Source organism: Schistocerca cancellata, chromosome 7 (assembly GCF_023864275.1).
Source record: "Schistocerca cancellata isolate TAMUIC-IGC-003103 chromosome 7, iqSchCanc2.1, whole genome shotgun sequence".
Lineage (NCBI taxonomy): Eukaryota > Metazoa > Arthropoda > Insecta > Orthoptera > Acrididae > Schistocerca > Schistocerca cancellata.
In genome coordinates, this window is record NC_064632.1 from 56,271,244 (window position 1) to 56,297,431 (window position 26,188).

Genomic DNA, 26,188 nt, shown 5'->3' on the forward strand with positions numbered 1-26,188 from the left:
ATTCATCTACTCACATACAAAAAGTTACATTTATTTGTATTGATGGTCCACAACCAGCTATTGCATCAAGCGTCTATCATCCGCAAGCCTTCTTGCATTCAGCTACAGTTTTCTCTTGTTGAGTTACTGTCAGTCTAGCTACATGTGTCACAGTTATTGTTCAAGTTATTTTAATATGGAAAGTCAGTTATAGCTATTATTTTAGACAAGAAAGGAAGGTTGTGAGGAATTTGGGACAGGGAAACTCTGGAAATAGTACTGTTGAAACATGAAAGTGGAGCTCATGTAGATTCCTCTAAACGATCACATTTTCGCCATTTGATTTTTTTACATACAATATTCCAATTTCAGTCGTAAATCCATTTTAAATTTGAAAATTACTACGCAATAGTGTCTAAAAATAAATAGGAGAATAATCAGATAACGAAAATATTGTCATTTAGGCATATTGTTAGTTCGTAGTTGTCCTGGCAGCAAGTAATAAAGTAATAGGTGGACCAATACGTTAGTTTCTTTTAAAACTTTTGTTGTAAATCGTGTTCAGGGTCGCTGCGAATTTCTCAAATTCCACAATGCAGTGATGAACTGTTGGATTTTAGTTTACTTCTGACTACTGCATAATTTAACCCTCAAGACATTTTCAAGCTCGCTGTTAACAAGATTTCGCATAAACAATGTTGGAGATTCAGTATATTGTTTATAATTAATGTTTCAACTTCAGCTGGATCTACAATGTACCGAAAATCGAAAAATAATGCTAGTTTTAACTTAAATTTCGACTACGAATAACGTACTGAAGATCGGACATTGTTTCAACAGGCCGAAATTGGGCAACAGTGCACAAATTTAAAACAAAATTCGATTGCCGAAGGCCTCATGGGGTCATTTAAGAATAATATGGTTGAGACAGATGAAGCAAGGGAACACAGCCTTTGAAAAGGTTTTGTACATTGCAAATACCGCTTCTGGCTATTAGCATACGTATTATCACTGCAACTGCGACTGTTTCTAATTTTTAAGAAAAATATCGAATGCGGCGGCTTACTTCAGCAATATTACAAGCGAATAAAATCGACCAGTAACAGCTACTACAGTAAGAAAAAATATGACACCTGAAAACGGTGCCTCGTATTGCGTCGTTTGACTTTTGAAATCTATCTTCCAAATATATCAAAAGTATTACGGTGGAAATTGATGGAGTGCATCTTTACTAACATGGTTAAAATGCTAGAGACACATGTTTAATGAACATAAGGGATAGGCCCCTATGACATCACGTCTTAGTTCAGGACTATATGAGTTTATTAACGAGATATTTGCAGCGATGTTGCACAAAATATTCTTACAGGCTTTTCTGTATTTTCCTTTACCCAAATTTTTTTCCCAGTTTGTTCGGTGTGAGGAAATAATTAAACAATTCGCCAGTGTTTTTCAAGTACTCCTTAGTGCTTAACAGGGAGCAGTATTAGAACACGTTATTTTTAAAATAACGCCGTGGTCACCGAAGTGTTGCCTATATGAAAAATGTCTCTCACTTTTGGCTTTGGCAATGTTATATAAGTCAGAGGGCGGCCAGAATTTCCGCTTACTTTTTCATCTCGGTGTCTGTGGGATGCGTGGGAAATCCTGAGCCTTCGTGAAAAATGGAGCACCCGAGGCGTTAGTGCGTCGCTGAAGTCTGACCCTCGGACACCGAAGCATAGAGGGCGATGAAACAGCGCACAGCGGACGCCGATAAATTATTCATGAGAGCAGATTCAGTCGCGTCGTCTGAGAGAAATTCAAGACGCTGCAAATCCTGGTCCTACTGTGCTGGTGACGACGAAGTCTCCCGGCAAGATATGGCAAGCGGTGGTCTTAGAGCGAGAATCCCACCATTCATGGTGGTGGGAGTCTACCTAAACCACTACGCGTTTTATTAGGTAGTGGTGGTGGAAAATCCTTCGTCTGCTAGCGTGTGCCATGTGATTCGAGCTAGCTTTCCATTGTCATCATCACGCCTAATGTTAACTCATTCCTTGGTGAGCGTAATTTAATAGCATTAACTTTCCTATAGCGCTCGTAATCACACCTCTCTTGCTTGCTAAAAATTAATATCTGGTGTTGTATGTCGACACTTGGTAATGATAACGCAATTATTGACTTCCTCTCTCTTGATTTCAGTATATTCTCCATCTTTCTGTTGAGGAGAATTCTACTTGTGGGAGGGAGAGAAAGGCTGAAGACCATAAAATAATCAACTTGAAGCTTACTTCCCGTATTTTTTTATTAATTACAATTGTATCTTGTACACACTACATGAAATTGTCTCAGGCCCATGCTGGTTCTATTTACTATCCATTTCTCAGTGCTAAAGCCCTGGCAATAAGCCGTCAGATATTTCTCCTTAATTTTTTAAGATTTTCTCGTGAACCTGTGAATATGTACTTTTATATTTGCCCACAATTTTTTTCTGTTATATAGTACACAGAAAGTCAATGAAAATATTTCTGTAATGGATGTAACACTTAAAACGTGATAGTCAATGGCGCTCAAATACGCGATCAACAGAATCGTTCTTGAGAGGTCCTGACAAGTGTGAATATTACCGAAAGATCCGCTTGTTAAATCATGGTAGCAATATACTAACACAAATTATTTACAGAAGGCTGGAGCCTCACTACTCACCACTGAATATTACACCTAACATTCTCTATTAACTTAACATATACGTTATTCATTATGGTCAAATGTTAACTCACACAGTACAGGACGATAAGCTTCAAAAGCAATAAAATGCATTTCCACTAAACAAATTAATTTTCTGACTTACGTAATAAGCGGTCGGAACATAGTTATAAAGGCTACTCATAAGATAATAATGAATGACCAAGTGTATGGTACCTAAGTAAAGGTGACGCTGCTACGGATTTGAATATTTCTACGTCACTAATGTATGATCGGTGAATAATGATTTGAAAGAGCAGCGAGCGGGGGATATAACGATGAGACAAAATATGAATGGTAGGAGCCAAACAGTTCATCATTTTATGGAGGCACATAGCGGACAAATTACACTACTGGCCATTAAAATTGCTACAAGAAGAAATGCGGATGATAAACGGGTATTCATAGGACAGATATATTATACTAGAACTGATATGTGATTACATTTTCACGCACTTTGGGTGCATAGATCCTGAGAAATCAGTACCCAGAACAACCACCTCTGGCCGTAATAACGGCCTTGATACTCCTGGGCATTGAGTCAAACAGAGCTTGGATGGCGTGTACCGGTACAGCTGCCCATGCAGCTTCAACACGATACCACAGTTCATCAAGAGAAGTGACTGGCGTATTGTGAAGAGCCAATTGCTCGGCCACCATTGACCAGACGTTTCCAATTGGTGAGAGATCTGGACAATGTGCTGGCCAGGTCAGCAGAACAACATTTTATGTATCCAGAAAGGCCCGTACAGGACCTGCAACGTGCAGTAGTGCATCATCCTGCTGAAATGTAGGGTTTCGCAGGGATCGAATGAAGCTTAGAGCCACGGGTCGTAAGACATCTGAAATGTAACGTCCACTGTTCAAAGTACCGTCAATGCGAACAAGAGGTGACCGAGACGTGTAACCAATGGCACCCCATACCATCACGCCGAGTGATACGCCAGTATGGCGATGACGAATACACGCTTCCAATGTGCGTTCACCACGATGTCGCCAAACACGGATGAGACCATCATGATGCTGTAAACAGAACCTGAATTCATACGAAAAAATGACATTTTACCATTCGTGCAGCCAGGTTCGTCGTCGAGTACACCATCGTAGGCTCTCCTGTCTGTGATGCAGAGTCAAGGGTAACCGCAGCCATGGTCTCCGAGCTGATAATCCATGCTGCTGCAAACGTCGTCGATCTGTTCGTGCAGATGGTTGTTGTCTTGCAAACGTCCCCATCTGTTGACTCAGGGATCGAGACTTGGCTGCACGATCCGTTACAGCCATGCGGATAAGATGCCTGTCTTCTCGACTGCTAGTGATACGAGGCCGTTGGGATCCAGCTCGGCGTTCCGTATTACTCTCATGAACCCATCGATTCCATATTCTGCTAAGGGTCATTGGATCTCGACCAACGCGAGCAGCAATGTCGCGATACGATAAACAGTAATCACGATAGGCTACAATCCGACCTTTATCAAAATCAGAAACGTGATGGTACGCGTTTCTCCTCCTTACACGAGGCATCACAACAACATTTCACCAGGCAACGCCGGTCAACTGCTGTTTGTGTGTGAGAAATCGGTTAGAAACTTTCCTCATGTCAGCACGTTGTAGGTGTCGCCACCGGCGCCAACACAGTGTGAATGTTCTGAAAAGCTAATCATTTGCATATCACTGCATCCTCTTCCTGTCGCTTAAATTTCGCTTCTGTAGCACGTCATCTTCGTGGTGTATCAATTTTAATGGCCAGTATTGTAAGTACAGAATGGAAACAACGTAAAAGATTAACTGAACATTTGCTATGGACTCACAGTTTACTTAAAATGTGAACGGTGGTAGGACTGTTAGCAAAATTTGTCGTAGGAAAGTGTAGTTTTTTGTAGTCTTCAGTCCGAAGACTGGTTTGATTTATCTCTCCACACTATCCCGTGTAAGCCTTTTTCTCTCAGTATAACTGCTAAACATCGGTTTCATCCTTCTTGCTGTATTCCAGCCTTGATCCTCTTCTACAATTTTTACCCTCCATACTGCCCTCCATTAGCATTTTGACGAATTCTTGGTGCCTCAGAGTGTGTGCTATGGACCAAACCATTCATTTAGTCAGGTTATGCTAAAAATTTGTAATTCTCCCATTTCGATTAGTACCTCTTCAATAGTTTTCGGCTAACCTATTTAATCTTCAAGATTTTTCTGTATCAGCAAATTTCAAAAGCTCCTACTACCCTCTTGTTTGAACTACTTATGTCCACTTTTCGCTTCTGTACGTGTGTAGCCTCCCCCTCACTTATCGACCTTAATGACAGTGAAAAATTAAACCGCGTGTACCTAATGGAAATTTGGGAAATGCAATCGTCACCGAAGTTAATCTGTCGGTAAAGAGGGACGGAAGGGTTACATCTAAATGAAAGGAAAAATGCAAATGAAACTGGTGGAAATTAATTTTGAAAAGGGGTAAAATTAATAAAGAAAGTAAATGTGCGGCTGTTACGTTAACAATTAACTAACGGTAATTAGATATTTGAGATTTGGGGGAAATTACGGTCGCCAGTCCTATGGACAATTACTATAGTAACTGAAAAAGAAAGGTTATTACACATATAATTAGCACTAGAAGCGTGGCAACTGAAGGTTGCCACGTGTAGTGTGAAAACTGAAAATTTGTCAGAAGTAATAAATTTCGCTACACTCTGACTTAATTTAGCAAAAGAATTAATAAAACCGGAAAATTGAAAGTTAATTTAGTGACTGAAACTAAGAGTGAGCTTTGTTTCTGAAGCACATCGAAATTCAGTAAAATACGGTTAGTCTTGGGCTACCTCAACAATCATTTCAAAAGCTACTTGAATCTACGCAATTTAGAAATAAGAGATTTAACTTTGAACTTGAATAAATGATTCTGAACAATTAACAATAGTAAAATTTAGTACGTACCAAGCTGAGCTGCAGTCACAGGTAAGCTAAATACGGTAAAAAAACTCGCACTCTTAATTTGTGCTTGTGTAATCTAAATATTGTAGCCAGCTATGAATACCTTAACTGAACTTTGAAATTAAAGCAGTGAAATCGAATAATGTTACTTTAATGCTGGCGTTTGAATTTCAACGACACTCGGGTTCATTCCGGAAAAGGAAGGGACCCTGCTTGGTAATGCAATTGGGACAATGAGCAACAAAGGTTCATGCTACGTTGCTGTAATTTAGTGAGAAAAATTTAACAGTTTGAAAAGCTGAGGTCTGCCATACAGTTCAAAAAGTTTACGTGCTACCAGTCTTCCTTGTTGGCTGATTGAAGGTTTGAAGTCGTCGATCGAGGAGGTGGCGACAGTCACTCATTGTCGGCCGTCGCTGTTGCAGAAGCTGGATGTTGGTACGCCTTCTTCTCGACACGGTCTCCAGCCGAAACGGGCTCTTGATGTGTGCCAGCTAACGCTCCCGTCCGGGACACCGTGTCAGAAACTAACATAGCAAGTCGAGCGCAATTACATGCTGCCAAACCCCGACAGTGCGGCAACTCGCGGGAGCGTCACAAAACACACCTGCTCCACTGCCCCCTCCAACCAGACTCTTCTACTCTGCCCGCGCTCTACGAGGCAGAGTTCACACTACCAAAGACCCTAAACACTTTGGTTCTCCACACGACCTATCGATGTATTCGTTCGACAGCATAGTTTTCCCTAGGCAAGATCCAGCGTAAAAACACAAATAGTACACTCCTGGAAATGGAAAAAAGAACACATTGACACCGGTGTGTCAGACCCACCATACTTGCTCCGGACACTGCGAGAGGGCTGTACAAGCAATGGTCACACGCACGGCACAGCGGACACACCAGGAACCGCGGTGTTGGCCGTCGAATGGCGCTAGCTGCGCAGCATTTGTGCACCTCCGCCGTCAGTGTCAGCCAGTTTGCCGTGGCATACGGAGCTCCATCGCAGTCTTTAACACTGGTAGCACGCCGCAACAGCGTGGACGTGAACCGTTTGTGCAGTTGACGGACTTTGAGCGAGGGCGTATAGTGGGCATGCGGGAGGCCGGGTGGACGTACCGCCGAATTGCTCAACACGTGGGGCGTGAGGTCTCCACAGTACATCGATGTTGTCGCCAGTGGTCGGCGGAAGGTGCACGTGCCCGTCGACCTGGGACCGGACCGCAGCGACGCACGGATGCACGCCAAGACCGTAGGATCCTACGCAGTGCCGTAGGGGACCGCACCGCCACTTCCCAGCAAAGTGGCCGTACACCACTGGTGATCGTCGAGGGGACGCTGAATACTGCACGGTACATCCAAACCGTCATCGAACCCATCGTTCTACCATTCCTATACCGGCAAGGGAACTTGCTGTTCCAACAGGACAATGCACGTCCGCATGTATCCCGTGCCACCCAACGTGCTCTAGAAGGTGTAAGTCAACTACCCTGGCCAGCAAGATCTCCGGATCTATCCCCCATTGAGCATGTTTGGGACTGGATGAAGCGTCGTCTCACGCGGTCTGCACGTCCAGCACGAACGCTGGTCCAACTGAGGCGCCAGGTGGAAATGGCATGGCAAGCCGTTCCACAGGACTACATCCAGCATCTCTACGATCGTCTCCATGGGAGAATAGCAGCCTGCATTGCTGCGAAAGGTGGATATACACTGTACTAGTGCCGACATTGTGCATGCTCTGTTGCCTGTGTATATGTGCCTGTGGTTCTGTCAGTGTGATCATGTGATGTATCTGACCCCAGGAATGTGTCAATAAAGTTTCCCCTTCCTGGGACAATGAATTCACGGTGTTCTTATTTCAATTTCCAGGAGTGTATGTCAAATGGATATACGCGCGAGTGTAATAGTAATTCTAAATACGACCACTTTCGCTATTAGTTTGCTTTTTGAATAAACATTATTCTAACCAAATCGCAACTGTATGGCCTACATCATTTACGGGTCGTTAATTTAGTTCCCGATATTATTATTACTCCTATTATACGTTATATTAACTGTGGATTTCCCAAACTTGCCATCAGCCAGACAATTTAACCAAAGGGTCACATGTGTCTAATTCAGGGCGTGTAATGCGACGCATGCAGTTCAGCCCCTAGACGTGTTTGAGCCAAGTAACTTCAGCGAAGAGGAACCGCATGTGAGTCCGAACATCTTTGGGATGTTAGCTCGCAATTGGGGGCTCGTCCGGGATAGGAATTTGGTAAGTGCTAGTTGAGGGATGAAAATCTTGCAAATTGCCGGAACAGGATTGGATTTTGGAAAGTGTTACTTGCGAAATATGAACTCTGAAAAGTTTAAAATTGGATTTGAATCCCGCGAAGTGTGTCCAAAAGTATTATCTGAACTTCGAGCGGCAGGACCTCTGGCAAAAGCTAAATGTGAGATCGGTTCAGGACTGAATATTAGGTTCCTTTAATAGTTGTGAAATTACAATTGTAATTATCACAGATGACGACTCTCTGCGACCTAGGTCCAAGTCTGTGGCGTTTTAGGCAGTTTGCGTGGGGGCTCTGAGCTACGAATTTTGCAACAGTTGTGAGCACCGAGTTCTATATCTACTTCTACATCTACATGGTTACTCTGCAATTAACACTTAAGTGCCTGGCAGAGGGTTCATCGAACCACTTTCGTACTACTTCGCTACCATTCCCACGCTCGAGTGTCGCGTGGGAAAAAGGAACACCTAAATCTTTCCGATCTTGCTCTGTTTTCTATTATTTTATTATGATGATCATTTCTCCCTACGTAAGCGGGTGTCGACAAAATATTTTCACATTCGGAAGAGAAAGTTGGTGATTTAAATTTCGTAAAAGGAACTCGCCGCAAAGAAAACCACCATTGTTTCAGTCCCTTAGTAGACTGTTGATTGCTGTTCACTAGTCTGGATCAGTCGTGAAGCTTTGTGACGGTTTATATGCCGCCCAACAGCAGAAAACCTCATAGCCTTTCGGTTAGCGAAAGCCATGGGTCAACATATCACCGAGGAGTGCAAGAAAAGGTACTGGACCCCATCAACCATTCCACTTGTTCTAGAACAGTAAGGGAAGCCATCCAGAGGATTTTCGGTAATGGCAGTCAGTTCCCTATAGCAGCATTGTTGTAACAATGGACACACTGTGCATACCGTGGCAAGAGCATTTTGAGATGAGTACTGCTGCTGCCAGACAGGATCTAATGTTCCGTCGTTACCGTGCCACCATGGAGTGGGTCGAACTGGACCACCGCGCATTTATGTCTCCGTATGTAATGTGTAGAGTGCAGTCTTGTCCCATCCAACTGAATTATCCAACCTCTGTCGGTATGTGTTGTACCGTGTTAAAACTGATGGTTTCCTTATTTCGTGCATTGCTTGTGATCGAACTGTTTCTGTAATAATTTGTTATTAATGTACTCTTTTGTCAGTAGAGAAATTTGTAATTAACAGGGACCAGTGGTAGGTGGATGCCCCGTTTGGTATCTTCAGTAACGTACATTCATGTCTAGTGTTTGCTAAGACCAACCTTCCTAGTTAAATATCCATTGTGCGACACATTTTTTATTAAATTCACGTGAGTACAAGGGGAGTGATCTATTGGACAGTTGAACCGATGCTTGTTATTCTGGCGTCCACAGGAATATGTCGAAGGCTCACCAGTACCTTCAAAAAACTTTGAACCTCATGGTTCCCAAGCCCATAGTTTTTCAGGTTTCTTGCGCTATGTCATTTTTTGAGATTTATAAACACGACCTGCAATATTCAGTTGCATAGCCTGCCACCACTAATTCTTGGTTTTCTTTTTCTGGACTACTAGAAGTCCATTTTAACTAGCAACAGTAAAGACAAATGACATTCAACATTGGGAGACCTACTCCTTCAGTGGCCTAAACTTGCACTAGCCTGTAAGTAGGCTATTTAGGTTTTCTTATTGGTAACGCCACGTAGCGCTCTGTATGAAAATCACTGGCTGTGCTGTATGCAGTCTGTGGCTGGTTTGCATTGTTGTCAGCCATTGTACAGTTGGGCAGCTGGATGTTAACAGCACGTAGCGTTGCGCGGTTGGAGGTGAGCCACCACCAGTGGTGGATGTGGGGAGAGAGATGGCGGAATTGTGAAAGCGGACGATCTGGACGTGTGTCCAACAGAGACAGCAAATTTGTAAGACTGGATATCGTGAACTGATATACATATTATGACTTTTGAACACTATTAACGTAAATACATTGTTTGTTCTCTATCAAAATCTTTCATTTGCTAACTATGCCTATCAGTAGTTAGCGCCTTCAGTAGTTTGAATCTTTTAGTTAGCTGGCAGTAGTGGCGCTCGCTGTATTGCAGTAGTTCGAGTAACGAAGATTTTTGGTGAGGTAAGTGATTTGTGAAAGGTATAGGTTATTGTTAGTCAGGGCCATTGTAGGGATTTTTAAAAGTCAGATTGCATTGCGCTAAAAATATTGTGTGTCAGTTTAAGCACAGTCATGTATAATTTTTCTAAGTGGACGTCTCATACGTCGACCCTTAGCCGAGGATACCTCACTGGAATCTTCTGATTTTTTTCTTGTAGTTCGTGCAATTAGTTCAGCCTTTGTTTATTGCTAGCGTGTAATTGTAGAGAGAATTTCCTTTGTAGTTGTAGTTTTTCATTCTTGTACAGTAAAACAGTTGTGGCATGCATGTAGATTTGCACCAAGTATTTCGCAGCTGCGCTTGCAATTAACGAGATATTATTTTCAATGCTCTGTTAAAGTGCTCTTCAAATTGTGCTTTTCTGAGTTGTCTTATGAAATATTGTGACAATAATGGCGTGTGAAAAACGTAATACTAGGCTTCAAAGTAAACTGAGAATGAACGAATGACGCCTGCCGCTTGGGTTCTGAGGCCATCCTTGGTTCCTTCTGGCGGCTGGCTGATTTGGTGAAGACAACCAGCATCGCACGCGGAGTGCAAGCTGAGCTTAATATCTGCAGCATAGTGCCCAGAGTCGATCGCGGTCCTCTGGTTTGGAGCCGTGTGGAGGGTCTAAACCAGAGGCTCAGACGACTCTGCGACTATAATGGTTGCAAATTCATCGACCTCCGTTATTGGGTGGAGAACTGTAGGGCCCCCCTAGACAGGTCAGGCGTGCACTACACACCGGAAGCAGCTACTAGGGTAGCAGAGTACGTGTGGCGTGCACACGGGGGTTTTTTAGGTTAGAGGGACCCCCCCTTGGGCGAAACGATAAAATACCTGACGGCTTACCAGAGAGGACATTATCATCGTTGATAAAGAACGTCCGTCCTCAGAGACCAAAAACAGGAAAAGTTAACGTAATATTGGTAAACTGCAGGAGTATCCAGGGCAAGGTTCCTGAATTAGTATCTCTTATTGAAGGAAATAGTGCGCATATAGTATTAGGAACGGAAAGTTGGTTAAAACCGGAAGTGAACAGTAACGAAATCCTAGACACAGAATGGAATATATACCGCAAGGATAGGATAAACGCCAATGGTGGAGGAGTATTTATAGCAGTAAAGAATTCAATAATATCCAGTGAAGTTATTAGCGAATGCGAATGTGAAATAATCTGGGTTAAGCTAAGTATCAAAGGTGGGTCAGATATGATAGTCGGATGCTTCTATAGACCACCTGCATCAGCAACCGTAGTAGTTGAGCGCCTCAGAGAGAACCTGCAGAACGTCGTGAAGAAGTTTCGTGATCATACTATTGTAATAGGGGGAGACTTCAATCTACCAGGTATAGAATGGGACAGTCACACAATCAGAACTGGAGCCAGGGACAGAGACTCTTGTGACATTATCCTGACTGCCTTGTCCGAGAATTACTTCGAGCAGATAGTTAGAGAACCAACTCGTGAAGCTAACGTTTTAGACCTCATAGCAACAAATAGACCGGAACTTTTCGACTCCGTGAATGTAGAAGAGGGTATCAGTGATCATAAGTCAGTGGTTGCATCAATGACTACAAGTGTAATAAGAAATGCCAAGAAAGGAAGGAAAATATATTTGCTTAACAAGAGTGATAGGGCACAAATCGCAGAATATCTGAGTGACCACCATCAAACGTTCATTTCTGAGGAAGAGGATGTGGAACAAAAATGGAAAAAATTCAGAAACATCGTCCAGTACGCCTTAGATAAGTTCGTACCGACTAAGGTCCAAAGCGAGGGGAAAGATCCACCGTGGTATAACAATCATGTACGAAAGGTACTACGGAAACAAAGAAAGCTTCATCATAGGTTTAAGAGTAGTCGAATCATAGCTGATAAGGAAAAGCTGAACGAAGCGAAAAAGAGCGTAAAGAGAGCAATGAGAGAAGCATTCAACGAATTCGAACATAAAACATTGGCAAACAATCTAAACAAGAACCCTAAAAAGTTTTGGTCATATGTAAAATCGGTAAGCGGATCTAAATCCCCTATTCAGTCACTCGTTGACCACGATGGCACCGAAACAGAGGACGACCGAAGAAAGGCAGAAATACTGAATTCAGTGTTCCGAAACTGTTTCACTGCGGAAAATCGTAACACGGTCCCTGACTTCAGCCGTCGCACGGACGCCAAAATGGAAAATATTGAAATAAACGATATCGGAATTGAAAAACAACTGCTATCACTTAGTAGCGGAAAAGCATCCGGACCAGACGAGATACCCTTAAGATTCTACAGTGATTATGCTAAAGAACTTGCCCCCTTTCTATCAGCAATTTATCGTAGATCGCTGGAAGAACGTAAAGTACCTAGCGACTGGAAGAAAGCGCAGGTCGTTCCCATTTTCAAGAAGGGTCATAAATCAGATGCGAATAATTATAGGCCTATTTCGCTTACGTCAATCTGTTGTAGAATAATGGAACATGTTTTGTGTTCTCGTATTATGACGTTCTTAGATAATACAAATCTCCTTCATCATAACCAACATGGATTCCGCAAACAGAGATCATGTGAAACTCAGCTCGCCCTATTTGCCCAAGAAATTCACAGTGCCGTAGACACTGGCGAGCAGATTGATGCCGTATTCCTGGACTTCAGGAAGGCATTTGATACGGTTCCGCACTTACGTTTAGTGAAAAAAATACGAGCTTACGGAATATCGGACCAGGTTTGTGATTGGATTCAGGATTTCCTAGAAGAAAGAACACAACATGTCATTCTTAACGGTTCAAAATCTGCAGATGTAGAGGTAATTTCGGGAGTACCGCAAGGAAGCGTGATAGGACCTTTATTGTTTACAATATACATAAATGACTTAGTTGACAACATCGGTAGCTCCGTGAGGCTATTTGCAGATGACACGGTTGTCTACAAGAAAGTAGTAACATCAGAAGACTCGTACGTACTCCAGGAAGACCTGCAGAGGATTAATGCATGGTGCGACAGCTGGCAGCTTTCCCTAAACGTAGATAAATGTAATATAATGCGCATACATAGGGGCAGAAATCCATTCCAGTACGATTATGCCATAGGTGGTAAATCATTGGAAGCGGTAACGACCGTAAAATACTTAGGAGTTACTATCCGGAGCGATCTGAAGTGGAATGATCACATAAAACAAATAGTGGGAAAAGCAGGCGCCAGGTTGAGATTCATAGGAAGAATTCTAAGAAAATGGGACTCATCGACGAAAGAAGTAGCTTACAAAACGCTTGTTCGTCCGATTCTTGAGTATTGCTCATCAGTATGGGACCCTTACCAGGTTGGATTAATAGAAGAGATAGACATGATCCAGCGAAAAGCAGCGCGATTCGTCATGGGGACATTTAGTCAGCGCGAGAGCGTTACGGAGATGCTGAACAAGCCCCAGTGGCGGACACTTCAAGAAAGGCGTTACGCAATACGGAGAGGTTTATTATCGAAATTACGAGAGAGCACATTCCGGGAAGAGATGGGCAACATATTACTACCGCCCACATATATCTCGCGTAATGATCACAACGAAAAGATCCGAGAAATTAGAGCAAATACGGAGACTTACAAGCAGTCGTTCTTCCCACGCGCAATTCGTGAATGGAACAGGGAAGGGGGGATCAGATAGTGGTACAATAAGTACCCTCCGCCACACACCGTAAGGTGGCTCGCGGAGTATAGATGTAGATGTAGATGTAGATGTAGAAATGACACTGAAGACGAAAGCAGTGTGTTAGCGCCACTGTGTAATGAATTAACTAATGTTCAATGTAGTAATTTGGTAATTGTGCATAGGGAAATGGAGCGGGCTGCAAATAATGGTGTAGGCAGTGAAACAATTAGTGAACAGGGAAGCATTATCGATCGATCAGTCGGCAACAGCTTGCCTCAGGAGTCCGAAATGACAGGACACAATCCTGCAAATACTGTAGATTCAGGTTTTGCGTTCGCGCCGTTTTCTCAAATAAGTCAAGACACATTTCCTGCTTGTCAAAATGCGAATATTGCCGGTTCAAATGCATTGCCGAATAGCACTGAGGAACATGTTTCAGACACAAGTGCATTGTTATTACAATTAATGCAACAAATGGGACAAAAGCTTCAAAAGTTAGACACAATGAAACAAAATCTTCAAAAGTTAGACACAATGGAACAACACCAGAGACAAACACAGCAACAGTTAGACACAATGGAACAAAATAAGAGACAAACATAGCAAAAGCTTCAAAAGTTAGACACAATGGAACAAAATCAGAGACAAACACAGCAACAGTTAGACACAATGGAACAAAATCTTAGGAAGTTAGACACCACACTTGAACAAACACGTGAAGATTTAACTACTGAGTTACATAACATTGAATCGAAATGTCAAAAAGTCTGTAATGACGTAAAAACACAAATCTGTGAGCATTTTCAACCTATTTTTTCGCGGCATGAAAATGCATTACAGAACCACGAAGCAGCCATAAAAGAACTGCAAACCATTGTTCATGAAAATCGTGAGACCTTGTGGGCTAAAATTGACTCAGTTGCATCTACCGATTTGGTTACGCTACTTGCAAAAACTCAGGAAAACTTAAAGGACACAGTAGATACGATTTCAACAGAAATAGACACTCTGAAACTTGGTTCAGAAAAACACACTGACGAAATAAGTACACTATCGGAGAAAGTAGTCGAACTTTCGGATCAGTTCACTAACTTATCTGCAAAGGTAGATGATGATCTGAATGACACAAGACCTGTAGCCATCATTGACACAGAAAAGTATGAACAAATTAAGAAATTCAAACAAAATCAGAATCAAATTAATACGCAACACAAAAGATAAGTCCGGGAAGTACAAGATCAGTTGACACAAGTAATCCAAAAATTACATATTTCAGAGGACACTCGCGCTGCAACATGGGAACAGGGACTTAGAAATACGGAAAAGCCTCAAAATAATAACACAGGGCACTTGGGAAATTATGAAAGAAATTGGCAAGGTGCACCGAATTTTGAGTTGGAACCGCCGACACGACGTAACAATGACCGATATGCTACTCGCCGACACGATGATTTTGTCTATCAGCTGTTCATTACTACACGTAAATTCAAAACAAGAAATGGTTCAAATGGCTCTGAGCACTATGGAACTCAACCGCTGAGGTCATTAATCCCCTGGAACTTAGAACTAGTTAAACCTAACTAACCTAAGGACATCACAAACATCCATGCCTGAGGCAGGATTCGAACCTGCGACCGTAGCGGTCTTGCGGTTCCAGACTGCAGCGCCTCTAACCGCACGGCCACTTCGGCCGGAAATTCAAAACATTTAAGAATTCTGGCAACGACATTCATCCACAAGCGTGGCTCCATCAATTCTCTCATTGTTTTCCTCGCAATTGGTCATTAGAGCACAGATTAGAATTTATGTGTGGCTATTTAGAGAATGAACCAGCTGTAAGAATGCGATCGGTCATTCACGATTGCCACAGTGAAGGAGAATTTTATCATGGCATCCTCTCAGCATATTGGTCTCAAGCTACACAAGACCGAGTAAAACATAGCATCATAATGATGAAACATTTCGATCAATCTGAATTTTCCAGTCTAGTGAAATATTTTGAAGACATGTTGCACAAGAATCAGTACCTGTCAAACCCATCAGCCCCTCAGAACTCATCCGCATTTGCTTAATCAAACTACCTGAACATTTACGACATATTATTTTGGCAGGACGTTGCAAAGACGACATTGAAGCTTTTCAGGGACTGTTACAAGAACTGGAAATTGACACTGACAATCACGGAACGCGGAAACAGGAACACAACAATTACAGGTCACATCCGTCACAATTCCGCGATGAAAGAAATAATAACTGGACACGACAAGGCTATTCTCACAACACAAATCGTGACCAAAACAGACACCACCCGTATGACAACCATTGGCAGAGTAGTAATAATTACAGGGAAAGATCACCTCTCTGCAGTAGTGACTATCACAGAGACAATCAGAGAAACAGACAATATGGGAACCAAAATAATTATTATCAAGGGAGACAGAATAACTTTAGATGCAACGGTCCAGCGTGCAGTTACGACTCAGGGAGAAATTCTCCACTACGTGACCGACAAGAAAGAAACTATTGAATCTACCGACATGACGACAGACGATATGATCGAAACGACAGACCTGAATTGCATCAGAACCGGCGGGATTCATACAGGGCTGGTCCCTCTCGACAAAGTGAATTTGTAGAAGTTAGGTCTCCAAATCCCACTAACGACGCGCGCCAACAAAGAGACAGACAATGACTTGCACCGCAGGCAGCCACGTGCGCCGGCTGGGCTTGAGAAAAATAACATAAGCAACCTTGAGAAGAATTTTAGCATTCCTTACGGACGTATACAACATGATAACTGTTTTGAAGTTGAAACTCTGCGTACTAAGAAGAGTAAAGCATTGCACCACATTTCGCATGTAAAACCGTTTATTGGAAGATAATCTGCTTTGTAACTTTGTCTTTGCCATATAACTTTTCACTTTACATTATTAGTATGTTTTGTCAGACCTAGAATCTGTTAACATGCAACAATGTTTGAAGTTAAATATCCAGTCAAGAAACAAGAGAATTTATTACAACAGAAATTACGAATGCATTGTTATAGTGAACAGACGACACAGTGTTGTTATTTGTACATTCTTGCTTGTTAGTTGCACAATTACATAACGACTATAAGGCTCACATACTTAGAACATTTACCAGTACTGCTAATGAGATTTTAATGCAACATTTTGGTTTACTTGAAAATACATTCTGGATTTAAAGTACTTTCTGTGAGAAACCAGACGACACAGTGGTTAGTTTATGTGACAGCTGCACGATTTTATCATGACACTACTAATGAGTGACAATTTACGATGTTGCTTTTGTGGTGTTTCTGTTTTATATCTGCACAGTTTTTCTGAATTATTCTGGAAAGTAAAACATGTTTTAGTAGTAACTTTTGTGGTGTAGCTACAATGAGACAGCCTTTTCCATAGCACAACAATACATCACAGCACAGTACTTTCTTCATCACGGCAATAAGCATAATAAGTAAGATATCTATTCTCAAAGCATTTCACTTTTGTTTATCATGAGGTAAGTACATTGACTTCTGCAGAACTTTGCTTACGGACGACGATAATTACGACACTTGGCACATTTTTTACCCTTAAGTAATGACAGAGATTATGTTACAACAAGACGCACAATTTAGCGCTACAGGACACGCATTTGAGTGATCAATTTTGTACTTAAAACATTTATTTTTAAAGATTTTTGAATTACAATGATACAAAGGTTTTCCGTGATACATTTCATTCCATTGCTGTAATCTGTAACACCTGAGGGTATAATTACATTAATCCTCAGGGGGTACACACCTACATTGTGTACTATGTGTCTGGCAAGCACAAGCAGCCCTAGTTAGTATGGTATTTGCTTATACAACTTTACACATCGGTACCATATTGCTCTAACACATAAATTACATAGCTATCTGACCATTTAACTGAGAGACAAACATTTTTTTTTCACTACATCAGTGACACATGTTTACACAATTACACGGTTGGATATCTTCACACTTACGAAATCGTATTTTGTCTGTACTTTGTGAACTGTTCACACGTTTTCAGAACCATTGTGATACTATGAGAGCTTTGAATGATGTATTTGGTATGGGATCATGATTTTTAAAGTAGATTTGAGGCAGATGACACTATTGAAATCAGCAGAGGATTTTCTTTAGGTTTTGAAATTACTGCAGAAAGCTACGACGTTTTTGAGATTTTGCTGAGTTTTTATGATATTATTATGATGACAAAGTGTATTATGCTGTTGAGGTATGTTTATGATCAATAAGCTGATGCTATATGGGGAATTTGATTATGCTACATATTTATAATGATGAAATATTGAAGAATTTTGACGAATATGTATATGTGTAATAAAGTAAGGAATAAGGAGTAGTGGTTAGGGACTCTGACTTGTGAAAAAGGATGATGGAAACCAAATGTAAAAATGTGTAAATGCGTGAATGTATCACAGTGCCGACGAGAACTTTTTGGACACTATTACATTTAAAGGATTTTGTTTCTACACATTTGTAACGCAAATTCTCAACCTGTGAAATTTTATATGAGACTGTCACTGTAGTGCAAACTGGTGTCGTAAATATTTCGGTAAGAAAGTTAAATGACCACCTTCACATAATGCATCGTGGGCACCCAGCTGCGCGACAGTCGCCTGGGAAAAAGCCATTAGTGTGTGCCTTTCAGAGGCACAGGTGAAAAAAAAGGGGCCATTATCCTCGCTATTGACATTTCTTTGTCGAATGCATCGCAAATACGACACGCCCAACCTTGAAAACATATGATTACACTGTGGAGCTCTTAATTTATGATATTTACTGAAATTAAATGATGAGAAACATTTCACGCCTATTGTCTTGCTAGTTGAAAGATTATTTACTGCATTATGAAATGCCATATGCCTAGTGAATGACGTTTCACGCCTTCCTTTGCCCATTTTGTTTAATATCTAGTTTCTAGCTGCACTGCAGCATTGGTTAAAATAAAATTTTATAGATGTACTAATATAAATATTTTATGCCTACAGATCCAGTAAATAATAAATTTATGATGTATTAAAAAAACGAAGTAGTACAAAAAGACATTTCCCTTCACAGCAATTGCATACAGAATTTTCTTTTCAACTGCTTGGTAATTTGTTTGGTAGAATAACTTCTTGTGGTGCACCAGTTTAATTACATAGACATTAAGATGTGAATAAACATTTCCCTTATATGCATTGTTGTCTTTAGTGTACTAGTTTTTCTGCTTGTGGGTTTGGCATGTTTAGATATAAGTTATTACATTTATTGCTGCTTGCCTTGCAAATTAGCATTTTTTGTCATTGCTGTTTGTGTTAATTGTTTGTGCTGCTGTATTGCCTCGTCCCTTAGTTTAGCATCTGAGCTCAGTAGATTTAAGTTAGCTTAAGATGGGGTAGGCTATATGAGAGAACGAGTTGTGATGAATTGGAAGAAACGTATTGAGAAGCTATAAGAAAGTAGTTCGGCCAAAAAAGAATTTTGAAAGACGATATAAACAAAAAAGTAGGGTTTAGGGACAACAGGTTTAGGTAGGATTTTCTTGGAAATAAATGATGAGGTAAGATAATGGAAAATGAATAATGAGGTAAGAAATATGTGAACATATAATTACAGAAAGCATGCTTTGATAGGATTTTTTTGGTGGACACAAATGTTGAAATAAGACGAAAGATCTATGGACAGAAGTTTTGGGTTGGACTGCAGTACCAAATGTCACACTGAAAACTAACCCTTTCCTGTACTTCTGTGTTATTATGCTATGTGAATATGTGTTTTTCCTGTCTTTATGTGTTTAGCTTATAAGAGTAATGTTGTATAATTTTTCTAATAAATTTATATTTACTTTCTAGAGATGTTTACAGATTAATAATTCTGTTCTGTTTCAATGCTCAATCATCATCATCATCATCGTCATTTAAGACTGATTATGCCTTTCAGCATTCAGTCTGGAGCATAGCCCCCCTTATACAGTTCCTCCATGATCCCCTATTCAGTGCTAACATTGGTGTCTCTTCTGATGTTAAACCTATTACTTCAAAATCATTCTTAACCGAATCCAGGTACCTTCTCCTCGGTCTGCCCCGACTCCTCCTACCCTCTACTGCTGAATCCATGAGTCTCTTGGGTAACCTTGCTTCTCCCATGCGTGTAACATGACCCCACCATCTAAGCCTGTTCGCCCTGACTGCTACATCTATAGAGTTCATTCCCAGTTTTTGTTTGTTTTCCTCATTGTGGACACCCTCCTGCCATTGTTCCCATCTACTAGTACCTGCAATCATCCTAGCTATTTTCATATCCGTAACCTCAACCTTGTTGATAAGGTAACCTGAATCCACCCAGCTTTCGCTCCCATACAACAAAGTTGATCGATAGATTGAACGGTGCACAGATAACTTAGTCTTGGTACTGACTTCCTTCTTGCAGAAGAGAGTAGATCGTAGCTGAGCGCTCACTGCATTAGCTTTGCTACACCTCGCTTCCAGTTCTTTCACTATGTTGCCATCCTGTGAGAATATGCATCCTAAGTACTTGAAACCGTCCACCAGTTCTAACTTTGTTCCTCCTATTTGGCACTCAATCCGTTTATATTTCTTTCCCACTGACATTACTTTCGTTTTGGAGATGCTAATCTTCATACCATAGTCCTTAAATTTCTGATATAGCTCTGAAATATTACTTTGCAAACTTTCAATCGAATCTGCCATCACAACTAAGTCATCCGCATATGCAAGACTGCTTATTTTGTGTTCACATATCTTAATCTCACCCAGCCAGTCTATTGTTTTCAACATATGATATGCTCAAGTGTGAAATTAATGTTTCGAAAACCATTCTCATTATTTTATATATTTACTTATGTCATAATTCCTGTATCACTGATGTATCTGTTTATTTCTATTCTTTTGTAAAGCCTGTTTTATTACAAATGTTATACATATTGTTATGTTCTTTAATGATGTATTTTGTACCTTTTTTATTGTATTCTTATGTTATCAAATTGTAATTGACACCAGTTCATCAAATTAAGTAACTTGTAAGTTACATTTCACTGCACACGTTTCTGTTGGTCATAGGATATGGACAATATGTGAGAAGTAGGGACTGTTAGTGTTTGAACATGTGTAGATATTTCAGCAAGGGACTGGTTAACAGCATTGCTGGTTCTACTGACAATTCCAAAACTTTGTGAGTGCACAAGTGGTGGTTTATGGACTTGCTATCTTCTCCGCAAGAATCTTCGATGGTGATTGTGGACTCGCACAGTCACAACAGATGGCTGATGGCCATCTCTACAAGGACTACAGTGGGTCTGCATCTTTGATGACCCAACAATACCATTATTTCTACAAGGACTACAGTGGGTCTACACCTTTGATGACTCACCAGTACCATTATTTCTACAATGACTACAGTGGGTCTGCATCTTTGGTGGCCCACCAATACCATAATCTCTACCAGGAATGCAGTGAGTCTACTCTGTGACGACCTACCTACCAATATTCTTCACAACTTCGAGAGACTCTGCTGGGGGTTGCTTTGTTGTGGCCCATTACCCGTCTGCTTGTCAACAGTCAGCACTGTCTTTCCGTTGGAAGGACAACACTACTTCTTCCAGACTGCATGGAAATCCACTACGTCCATGTGCATGTTCTTTTACTGCTCAGACTTAGAAAAACACTGCTATTTTACTGTGATGAATGATCATGACTGTCTTTATGGACTGTGAGAAAATTTTAGCTTTTGGCCAACATTGTATCAATAAGAGTGTGCATTTGATTTCTTTGTTATTGTAATTGTGAAAAAATTTTAGCAAAATATGTATTGGCCAGTGCCCAAAACAATTTGTAAAATTTTTTGTTGGGAGCATGGGGGCTATGTAAGTAGCCTACTTAGGTTTTCCTATTGGTAACGCCACGTAGCGCTCTGTATGAAAATCACTGGCTGTGCTGTGTGCAGTCTGTGGCTAGTTTGCATTGTTGTCTGCCATTGTAGTGTTGGGCAGCTTGATGTTAACAGCACATAGCGTTGCGCAGTTGGAGGTGAGCCGCCAGCAGTGGTGGATGTGGGAGAGAGATGGCGGAATTGTGAAAGCGGACGATCTGGACGTGTGTCCAACAGAGACAGCAAATTTGCAAGACTGGATATCGTGAACTGATATACATATTATGACTTTTGAACACTATTAAGGTAAATACATTGTTTGTTCTCTATCAAAATCTTTCATTTGCTAACTATGCCTATCAGTAGTTAGTGCCTTCAGTAGTTTGAATCATTTATTTAGCTGGTAGTATTGGCGCTCGCTGTATTGTAGTAGTTCGAGTAACGAAGATTTTTGGTGAGGTAAGTGATTTGTGAAAGGTATAGGTTATTGTTAGTCAGCGCCATTGTAGGGATTTTTAAAAGTGAGATTGCGTTGCGCTAAAATTATTGTGTGTCAGTTTAAGCACAGTCATGTGTAATTTTTCTAAGGGGACCGTTGCAAGCTATGCGCGCATTTTACTCCCTCTTTTGTGATATAGGTACGCCACATTTCTGTTATTAATTTGCTACTAATCCAAGTTGTATGTTTTTGTAGATTTTTTTCACCTGCAGATGCGATTACAATATTGGGAAACTTCTTATGTAAAGTTTTATTAGCAGCTAATGTAGTTTGGAGAAGTCTTTTTAGGAGATTTCAATAACTTCTCTTGCAACTGTGTAAGCAGTTGTGCTATGTCTACAAAACCCCTCACAAACTTCGTGTAATAACTCATTAGACCGAGGAAAGATTGCACTGCACGTACTCGTCTCGGATCAACCCTTACACTGCCTTACTGATGGCATGGACTAAGTAACTCAGGTCTTCCATCATAGAATGACATTTTTCATGCTGAGTGGTAACAGATCTGCTTGTAACTTTGCGACCGAACCGCTGAATCTTTCCACCAGTAAATAGGGTATGTTCTCCACTGACTCGGTTGTTTTAACCCCCTCCACTGACGGAATGACCCACTTCCCAATTCCGTATGTATAAAACCAATACGGACTTGTAGCTGTCACGCCTTTGCGCTTACTGCTACGTATTTTAACTGTAAATAGCTCAGTCCCAATGGTAAGAGGCAGTAGTGAATTCACGTAGTTAATATTTGAATCCAGCACAGCTGCCACAAGCTCAGCTCACTTTTACTCCACTCCTACCCGCGCCATTGCACCACATTAACTAGGTGCTACGTGGACCTTGCTAAATTCACTTGCGTATACATTTTTGACCGTTACTCGCCAGTATTTACCTAATGATTAGTACACTCCTAACCGGACTATTTCCCTAAGAGCTGTGATGATTGGAATGGGTTCGATCCACGGCCTACAGTGCCCTACAGTTCACACGGTAACACTGCCTACCTGACCCACTTAACTTGGTAGTGAGCTTATGTATCCAATCACCACTGCTAGCAGCAGTGGATAATCCTATCAGCACGACGAGAGCAGCAGACTTACCGTCGAATCCTCCTAAAAATACTTATAACTACGGTCGCCAGCTCTGAAGGAGCAAAAGAATAAATCAATTTTTGGGCTCGTTTCAAAGTGAAATGGCTTGAGTTGAATTTAAACTTAATTCTGAATATTACTCTTTCTGATCATTCTAGATGATTCTACAAAGCAAATACTCTCTCAATTTCTGTGAGTTGGCTTGGTAATTACTACCAAGACAGTTTATGCAACTTCGGTTAACAAAATTCTATCCTTCAACTTATTTAATGATTTTGGATATTACTCTTTGGACCATTGATACAGAATTAGTTAAGTGACTTTACTTGAAAGGTTGCTCAGAAAAATTTAAGTAACTGTAAATAGGCGACTCATTCTGGTGTGACCATTGCTCTTTTCAACATTCTTATACGCTAAAGTATTCTACAACCAAAAGAATTGTAAATGAAAGAGGCGATGGTGGCCTCAGTCTGATTTCACTATACTATGTTTGAGGTTACTACACTTTACAATGAACAACATGCGTCGTAATTTTACTCATTACTATATTCTGTCCTCTGCACTTGCATAAAAGAAAACTGGTATTCTCCTTTTACATGTATACAAAGTTCGACTTAACAATTGCAGGCAGTCTTGCCTTGGGTAGACGTGTCGGTGCTGGTGGTGAGATGCATGTGGCTAACGCAGCTCTTCACGCCTCATGCCCTTAATGGCGGCTGGAACTATGAGCTGTAGCACTCGTATAAGCTACTGCACGTCCGCCATAAAATCTGGGCACAGGAACTCTTACAATCAGCCCCAGTGGCATAGAGGCGGCTTCAACAACCATTCGTCGCGTTTTACTCCAAAAACGGCGACGATATTCGCCTCTTCGCTGTTGCACAATCACTTTTGCGTGAGCACAGTTACGCACGTCCGATCACGTCAACACTCCCCAGGCCATTCCATTGTTCAGTCCCTGTGTCTCCAGCTACCCCTAGCTACGCTCGTATCACCAAGAGTGGGGGCGTTCCCCTACCACCTTTTTACCGAAATCATTTAGTATTTAAGAATATTTATATTTACTGCCCTGGAGTCCATACCAGTCATAATAATTTACTACAAGCGCTTTACAACATTAAATTATACAGTAATAACTTATAATTACCAAGAAAAAGAATACATTTGACTCCGAGAGCTTAGTGCATTGTCTGACAGGCAGCGCTAATTCCCAGTTTCGCCAATAGATGGCATCAGGGTGCACTCCCTGGCAGTCTCACACAAGCGCGCCCGTTTCCGACGCGCAGGCTCCAAATTACTGTCAGCCCACCATCATTTCACTTCCGTTACACATGCCCCACTTCTTATTGAAGTATCTTACAGTGATAATTCAATAAGAAGTCTCTCCTATAATGAATCTGAAATGTTCGATAAGCTTTTTACTAAGGGTTTTCCCTTTCTTACTGATACACCTCGATACTTATATTACATATTTAAAATTAAACACCAATTCTTTCTCTCTTTCCTGCTAAACATTACATAAATGATTTACATATATTCTTTCCAATTTTCTTACTTCTAGACACAGTACACTTTAAACATCTCAGGCAAGTAAAACACACCTTATGCGCCTATTACTTTGTAGCCCATCCTTTTCACTTTACCTCCTCACTTTTCTACCTCTTCCACAACACTTATTTACACATCTATTAAGGCTTTCTTAGAAGCTCAGTCTTTCCCAGTCCGTTTAGTCTCTACTTAAACTAGAAGTTTCATTAGAATACTGCAATATATTTTAGTGAGCATTTACCTTTCACATAGAACAAAAGAAACGCAACTATTTACATATTGGTTTACTTTAATATTTATTTTCAATCTGGTAGAATTCGTGGTTCATACCTTTTGAGATCCACTATGTTTCTTACTCCCAGGCGTTTGCCTGTTAATGGGTACTCTAAATAATAAGCATTCACATTGGGTATGGACACTATTTTAAATGGTCCATTATATATATATTTAAATTTGCTGATCTCATTATTAATTTCACTTGACTTTTCATGTGTTTTTACAAGAACGAAATCACCTATTTTGAATTTGGGATTCCTTACTTTTTCGTCGTGACGACGAATTCTCGCATCTGCTTGTTTTCTCATCTTGTCTTTTACTAAGTTCTTTTTACTATCATAATCTAATTCAACTCTATTTGGAAATTCTAGTAGGTCTTCTACTAGACTTTTACTTCTTGTCTTTTTCAGGATTTCTTCTGGAGTAAATCCAGTGCTCTCGTTTGTTAATGAATTCATGATTTCTTCGAATTCACCCACATACATGCCCCACTTCTTGTGGTTACTATGGCAGTACGGCCTAAATAACCGACCTATCTCACGCATATATCTTTCTGCTGGATTGCTTGATGGGTGATAAGCTGAGATATGTACCACTTCTACCTGTTTCTCAGTTATCCCATCCTTCCACATTTTTGAGCAAAACTGAACACCATTATCTGATAGTATTCTCTTTGGCTTCCCTACTTTCACAAAATAATCACACACCATTTTATCATACACAGCTCTGGCAGTAGCTTTTCTCAAGGGATATAGCTTTATATACTTTGAGAAAAGTTCAACTGCTACAAATATGTACACAAAACCCCCCATGGTTTTCGGTAATGGTCCAAAGATATCTACTGCTACTATTTCTAATACTTCATCAGGTTTTATTGATTGCATGGGCCCTTGATTAGTTGCATTTGTTACTTTCGCCTTTTGGCATAGATCACAAGATCTTATCCTCTGTGCTACCCTTCGTGCCATGTTGTTAAAGGTAATACATTCATCTAACTTATCGGTACACTTCCGTGCACCACAATGGCCATATGCCAAGTGAACATAATCTATCAGCACTTCAGTGTGTTGTTCCGGCCAACATACTCTCCACTTCCCTGGATTATTTAATCTTTGAAGATACAGTACACCTTTATGTATTTTATATGAAGCCCTTATGTTAGTTGCATCCGGA